Below are 7318 nucleotides of genomic sequence, written 5' to 3'. Positions count from 1 at the left end.
GCATGTTTGCATGCACGCATGTATGTGGAGGCCTGAGTTGATGTCATGTGTCTTCTTTGATCATTCTTCATTTTATTAACTGAAGTGAGATCTATTGCTCGACCTGGAGCTCGCTCATTCTGGCTTGTCTAGCTAGCAAGCTTGCCCCGAGGCTCCCCCGTCTCTGCCTTCCACATACTAGGATGCAGGTTGCTATCGAATCTGTCAAGCCTTAAAACAGGTCCTAAGGATGGGACCTCTGGGTCTCAGGCTTGTGGGGCAAATGCTTTGCCACTGAGCCGTCTCCCCAGCTCCTGGTTTTTAACAGATTTATACTGCTTTAACATCTTCCCAGTACCCAGGGTCAGAGAGTCCCTTTATCTGTCTTAGTAACATACCTTGGCTAGGTGCATCCTGCACTGACTCAGTGAGAGTCTAGGGTCCAGTATGCACAGGCATAATCCTCTAAAGTGCACAGAACACCTTTTAATTTTGGGTTTTGTTTCCTTTTGTCATTGCTGTGGATGAAATCACAGCATTACTCTTGCTAAACAAGTCCTCTTACCTTTGAGCTCACAACTTTCTTTCCCTTAATTTATGTGATAAAAATTACACAGCAACAGAAAAGAAGAATTAGAAACACGGTTTCACTTAAGATACATAAGGTACGTGCAGCAAGCATGCAGTGATTTTTTTTTTTTTTTTTTGGACATAAGACTTGACACTGGGAAATATGTCAAACTCTAAGGCAACCACTTAAGATAGCAAAGAAATAAAGCATACATTCTAAGAAAGGAGTGAGAGATGGAAGGCTAAAATGCTTGGGGAATATCAAAAAACACATAAAGAAAGTGGTAGACCAAAACAGAAACAAAGAATGGGGCCTACAGTGTGCTAAGTACTAATAACTTACAGTCATTTTGGAAGGCAACCTCAGTCTTTCATAACACCAAACATATTCTTGCTATATGATCCAATAACCACACACTGGTATTTACCCACCCAAACTGAAATTTTGAGCCCACATGATTCCTTTGTATGAGCATGTTGGTCAGGGAGCCCCCACCCACGCCAATGCAGGCTATCGCCATGATCATAAGGCCCTGTTGCTGATGATGACACCTCATACCTTGGTTGCAAGAGAGAGAAAGAGAAATCAAGCTAGAACTGGGCTGGAAGCTTTCTCCCTGCTGCTTAGCCTTCATAGATACACAGCCTGCAAGGGCAGAAAAGCCATCAACGGTCTTACTCAACTATAAACTTCTATAAACTACAATACCAACCTACCAGACAAGATGTGTCTGCGGGTGCAATAGTGGCACAGCTGTTGTGGGGTAAACAACAACTCTGACAGGATTTGAGGTTTGCTCCACAAGAGGATGGATAATTCATGCCGGGTACTTTAAGCACAGTTGAATAAAAAAAATGCCTGGGAGGTCATGAGCCCTAGCAGAGAGCTTGCCATTGTTGTTTAGCTAAGTTGACATGACACAAACGATAGACTAAGCACTACTCTCAGCCTTAATCAAAAGAGCATCTCATTGCAGTGAGCATCAATCAATGCAGAGACTCATGGCTGCTCAGGTACTAAGATTAAGTAACCGTTGAGTGGTCAGCCATACACAGGACATTTTATACTGCCCCCTTTAAGGCTCAGAGAAAAATCAGAAAAGGGAGTAGCAAGAATGTCAGAGCTGGAAGATGGGAAGAAAGGCTGAGAATGCTATCTTCAGAGCACGACATGGCCATTCAAATAATTAATTTACAGAAGGTATAGTTGCCTTTAATTGGCCTGCATAAGATTGGGCTTGTCAACTGTCAATCATGGATCAGGAAAGAGTTTGTGAGGCTTCACCCCTTCCAGATGTTAACTAGGATGTAGGATTAGGAGCAGTAATTGTCTTTATGTTTGTACATGACAGGTGATGTATGCTAATATTTTATATTAAATATATATATATATATATATATATATATATATATATATATACACACACACACACCTGGAGAGACAGAGGCAGGCAGATCTCTGTGAGTTCAAGGCCAATCTGGTCTACAAAGCTACAAAGCAAGTTCACACACACACACACACACACACACACACACACACACACACGAGAATAACAGGTATTTGTTTTTCTGAGACATGGTTTCTCTGTGTAGGCTTGGCTGTCCTGGACTCACTTTGTAGACCAGGCTGACCTCAAAATCACAGTGATCAACCGGCCTCTGCCTCCTGAGTGCTGTGCTGGGATTAAAGGTGTGCATCATCACACCTGGCTTTTTTTTTTTTTTTTGTCTTTTTTAAAAATAAGGCTCAGATGGGAGGGAGGGAGGAATGGGAGGATACAAGGGATGGGATAACAATTGAGATGTAATATGAATAAATTAACAAAATATATTTTAAAAAATAAGGCTCAGGTCCTAGTTTATTGCCATCCTTTGTCTAGATTAATGGCTCTCAACCTTTCTAATGTTATGACCCTCATGTTGTGGTGTCTCCCACCCATAAAATTATTTTTGTTGCTATTTCATAACTGTATTTTGCTACTGTTATGAATCATAATATGTTTCCCAATGATCTTAGACAACCCTTGTGAAAGGATCATTTAAACTCCTAAGGAGGCTCTTTTTCATGGCGCCTCCGAGGCAGCCAACTATGTAAAGATGAAGCTGAGCACCTCCTTCCCTGCCGCTGGCTGACAAAAACTCATTGAAGTGGACAATGAACTCGAGCTTCATACCTTCTACGAGAAGCACATGGCCACAGAAGTAGCTGCTGATGCTCTGGGCGAAGAGTGCAAAGGTTACATGGTCCAGATCAGTGGTGCGACGACAAACAAGGTTTTCCCATGAAGCAAGGTGTTCTGACCCATGGCAGAGTGCGCCTGCTGTTGAGTAAGGGGCGTTCTTGTTATAGACCAAGGAGAACTGGAGAGAGGAAGAAGCACAAGTCTGTTCGTGGGAGCCATTCTGAGTGTTCTCAACTTGGTTATTGTAAAAAAAAAAAAAAAAGGAGAGAAGGATATTCCTGGACTGACACACTACTGTGCCTCGTCAGCTGGGACCTAAGAGAGCAGAATCTGGAAGCTCTTTAATCTCTCTAAAGAAGATGATGTCCACCAATATGTTGTCAGAAAGCCCTTAAGGAAGGTAAGAAGCCCAGGACCAAAGCCCCCAAGACTTAGTGTTTTGTCACTCCACGTGTCCTTCAAGACAAACGCCGACATATAGCTCTGAAGAAACAGTGCACAAAAAAAAAACGAGGAGGAGGCTGCAGAATACGCCATACTTGTGGCCGAGAGAATGAAGGAAGCCAAAGAGAAGCGCCAGGAACAGATTGCCAAGAGGCGTAGCCTGTCTTCGCTGAGAGCCCCTACTGCTAAGTCTGAGTTCAGTCAAAAATAAGTCTTTAAGAGTAACAAATAAATGATCATACCTTGAATCTCAAAAAAATAAAAATAAAAACAAATAAATACCTAAGGGGCTGTGACCCACAGCTTGAGAACCATTAGTTTAGACGCTATTGAAATATGTTCCTTACTCCTCCATTGCTGGTGGGAGTGCAAACTTGTACAACCACTGTGGAAATCAATCTGGAGGTTTCTCAGAAAATTGGGAATAGCTCTACCTCAAGACCTAGGTATGGCACTCCTTGGCATACACCCAAGAGATGCTCCACCACACCACAAGGACACTTGCTCACCTATATTCACAACAGCTTTGTTTGGAATAGCCAGAAACTGGAAACAACTTAAATGCCCCTCAACTGAAGAATGGATAAAGAAAATGTGGCACATTTACACAATGGAATACTACTCAGCTTTAAAAACAAAGACATCGTGTAAGTGGATGGAACTAGAAAAGATCATCCTGAGTGAAGTAATCCAGACCCAGAAAGACACGCATGGTATCTACTCACTTATAATTGGATATTAGCCATATAGTACAGTATAACTATGCTGCAATCCACAGATGCAAAGAAGCCAAGGAGGGCCCGAGGTGAATCTCTCTCAGAACAGGAAATAAAATAGACATCTGAAATAGATGGAGGGGGGGGAAGTGGTTGGGGGGTGAGGGAGTGGGGAGGATGACAGGGGTAAGGATCAGATGTGGAGGGGGAGAACCAGGAGAGAGAATAGAAATTGGTGGGGGTGCATCTCTGAGTCTATGTGGGTGACACTAACTAACACTCCTAGCAGTGAGGGTTGAGGAGCCTCAAGTTGACCCTTTTTGAAGCCAGGTGGGACTTTCAATGGAGGGAAGGGGACACCAACCTACCCATAAAACCTTTAACCCAAAATTCATCTTGCCTACAAGAACTGAAGGGATTGAGATGGAGCAGAGCTTGAGGAAATGACAAATCAATGACTGGCCCAACTTGAGACCCACCCCATGAGAGAGAGACAACCTGTTATTATTAATAATGCTCTGCTATACTTGCAGACAGGAGCCTAGCATAACTGTTTTCTGAGAGGCTTCAGCCAGTAGCTGATGGAAACAGATGCAGAGACCCACAGCTAAATAGTAGGTGGGGCTCTGGAACTTTGTGGAAGAGTGGGAGGAAGGCTAGAGGGAGCTGGAGGGGTCAAGGACACCACAAGAAGACCTACAGAGTCAACTGACCTAGGCCCATGGGGGTTCACAGAGACTGAACCACCAATCAAAGACCATGCATGGACTGCACCTAGACCCCTACACATATGTAGCAGATGTGCAGCTTGGTCAACATACGGGTCCCCTAACAATGGGAGTAGGGGCTGTCTCTGATTCTGTTGCCTGCCTCTGGGTCTCTTTCCCCTGGCTAGGCTGCCTTGTTAGACTTCATTGGGAAAGGACTCACTTAGTCCTGCTGTGACTTGAGTTGCCAGGGTGGGTTGGTATCCCTTGGGGGACTCCCCTTCTCTGAGAAGAAGGGGGTACAGGGGATGGGATGTGAAGGTGGGACTGGGAGGAAAGGAGGGAGGGGGCTGGGATCAGGATGTAAAGTGATTAAGTTTTTTTTTTTTAAATGTTCCTGGCCGGGTGTGATGGCGCACACCTTTAATCGGGAGGCAGAGGCAGGTGGATCGCTGTGAGTTCAAGGCCAGCCTGGTCTACAAAGTGAGTTCAGGACAGCCAAGACTAACATAGAGAAACCCTGTCTCGAAAAACAAAACAAAACCAAGTGTTCCTGATAGGATACTTATTCTATTTGTGACAGGGCCACTCTCCATCTGACCAAAACCAGCAATGTCTAGAGCAGCGCTCTTCCGGCCTGCCCACATGCCTTTCTCCTGTTGTCCTGGCTAAGCTTGATCTCCGTCTCCTCCCAGCTACTTCCCCGTTCTCACCGCCTACCACCCTCCCCTTCGCTCAGTGTGTTGTCAGTAGGTAGATATCAGAGTGTGGTCAGCACCTCCTGAGATTCTCAGGTTCTTGTGTCCTGGGATAAAAAAGCAAACAAACAAAAAAACTGAACAGAGACCTGTGGATAGTAGCTGTCTCAGAGAATACTTATCAGGAAAAAGCTTACTTTCCAAGGGAAAAGTGGGGTCACAGCTGGGAGAAAGGCTAAATTTCTGTGGCTGTGATGGCTAACCACAGTCAATACTGTGACGTAAACCTTGGCACACCTGAGAAGAGGAAACTTCCATTGAAGAATTGCCTCCACCACTCTGGCCTGTGGGCATGTCTGTGAGACATTTTTTAATTTTTATCTTTTGATGGCTAATTGATAAGGGCCCAGCCCACTGTGGGCAGTGTCATCCGTATATAGGCTCTATTTAAAAAGCTAGTTGAACAAGCCAAAGTGTGTGAGCCAATAAACAGTGTTCCTTTTGGTTTTGGGTACCACTTTGGTTTCTGCCCTTGTAGGCTGTGATCCTTCCTAGGTCATTTGCATGGCTCTGGCTTTCTTGTGCATTTGTACACAGTGGGCTTTTCCCACGCATTCCCTGTCACCTGTGGGCCATTTGGAGATTTCCAGTCTTCCTCTACGCAAATCAGTTTCTTTCCTATGCTAATCTAATAGGTTTTCTGCCCCTCCCTCCACTTCCCCCCCCTCCTGCCTCCTTGTGGCCATCCTGACCTTATTTCTTTTCCTTCGCCATGCCATGCTTTGACTACCTCTTTCCTTAGAAGATTGCTCCTGTTCTGCCTTGTTTTCACCCAGGACTCAGCGCATTTGTTTTCTCCTCTGTGCTCTTCTGTGTCTCCCCAGTTTACAGCAGAACATCAGTATCAACCCACTCTGTTATGTGTCTTGCTTTTGTTTCTTGCTCTTGTGATAAAATACAATGACAAAGCAACGTAATGGAGAAAGGTTGTATTTGATTGACAGTTTCTGATTACAGCCCATCACTGAGGGGAAACTCAAGGCAGCAGGAGCTGGAAACAACTGGTCCTGTGGTATCCACTGTCAAGCTCAGAGCACGATGAATGCATGCATGCCTGCCAGTGTTCAGCTGACTCTCTCCAGCCTTACACAATGCAGGACCCCCTTGCTTGGGGAATGGTGCTACCCACGGTGGGCTGGGTCTTCCTACCGCCATAAATGTATTCAAGGCGGTCTTCCACAGACTTGCCCACAGGCCAACCTAATCCAGACAGCTCCTCACTGAGAGTCCCTTTCTAGGTGATTCTAGATTATGTCAAGTGGACAATGACAACTAACCCTTGCAAGCCTTTGTGCGCATCCGAAAGACTCTTGATCTTGTTACATGTCTTAGTGAGAGTGAGTACCTCGTGTGAGTTGACAGCTATGCCATGTCCTTGAAAGGCTCCAGGTTCTCGACCTGACCAATGGCAGCAAAAGAATGAAGAAAAGACAAACAGATGGACCCACAAAGCTTCCAGGAGGCCTGGGCTCCTGCACGGAGCAACTGCAAACCCCAGGAAGCTTAGGGTGTTTATTATATAGACTTAAACAGGAAGGTAGGATTATTGCCTCAGCTGAACAAGGAGGCGGGGTTACAGGCATGCATACTGATGAACAAGGAGGAAGGGTTTAGCTAATCTTGGCTGAGTAGTCTCTGTAGGGAAAAATCTTCAGGCAAGAAACTTGGCAGGTGTTGGGGGGGTCAGTGGTCTGGTGGACATTTCAGCACACACTGTCAACATCCACATATGGACGTGTGTGTGTGTGTGTGTGTGTGTGTGTGTGTGTGAGAGAGAGAGAGAGAGAGATATGCTTAAACTGTGTGTGAATGTGGAGGCTAGAGGCCAACATTGGGTGTCTCCCTCAATTCCTCTTCTCTCCACATTATTATTATTATTATCGGTTTGTCTTTTGTTATTGTTTTTTAAGTTTTTATTGATTCTCTGCGAATTTCACATCATGCACCCCGATCTCACTCAT

At 45.0% G+C, this 7318-nt stretch overlaps 1 pseudogene across 1 annotated transcript; it reads left to right on the top strand.

The window, feature by feature from the left end:
- Positions 1–2646: 2646 nt before the first annotated feature.
- On the top strand, positions 2647–3473 carry LOC311586248 (small ribosomal subunit protein eS6-like; annotated as a pseudogene). Its single transcript has one exon. The product of its transcript is annotated as a small ribosomal subunit protein eS6-like (transcript).
- Positions 3474–7318: the final 3845 nt, after the last annotated feature.

The sequence above is a fragment of the Acomys minous genome (genome assembly GCF_964271855.1).
Source record: "Acomys minous genome assembly, chromosome: 16".
NCBI classification, from domain to species: domain Eukaryota; kingdom Metazoa; phylum Chordata; class Mammalia; order Rodentia; family Muridae; genus Acomys; species Acomys minous.
Note: the sequence above shows the minus strand (reverse complement) of the source record. Positions and strands in the feature narration are given on the sequence as shown.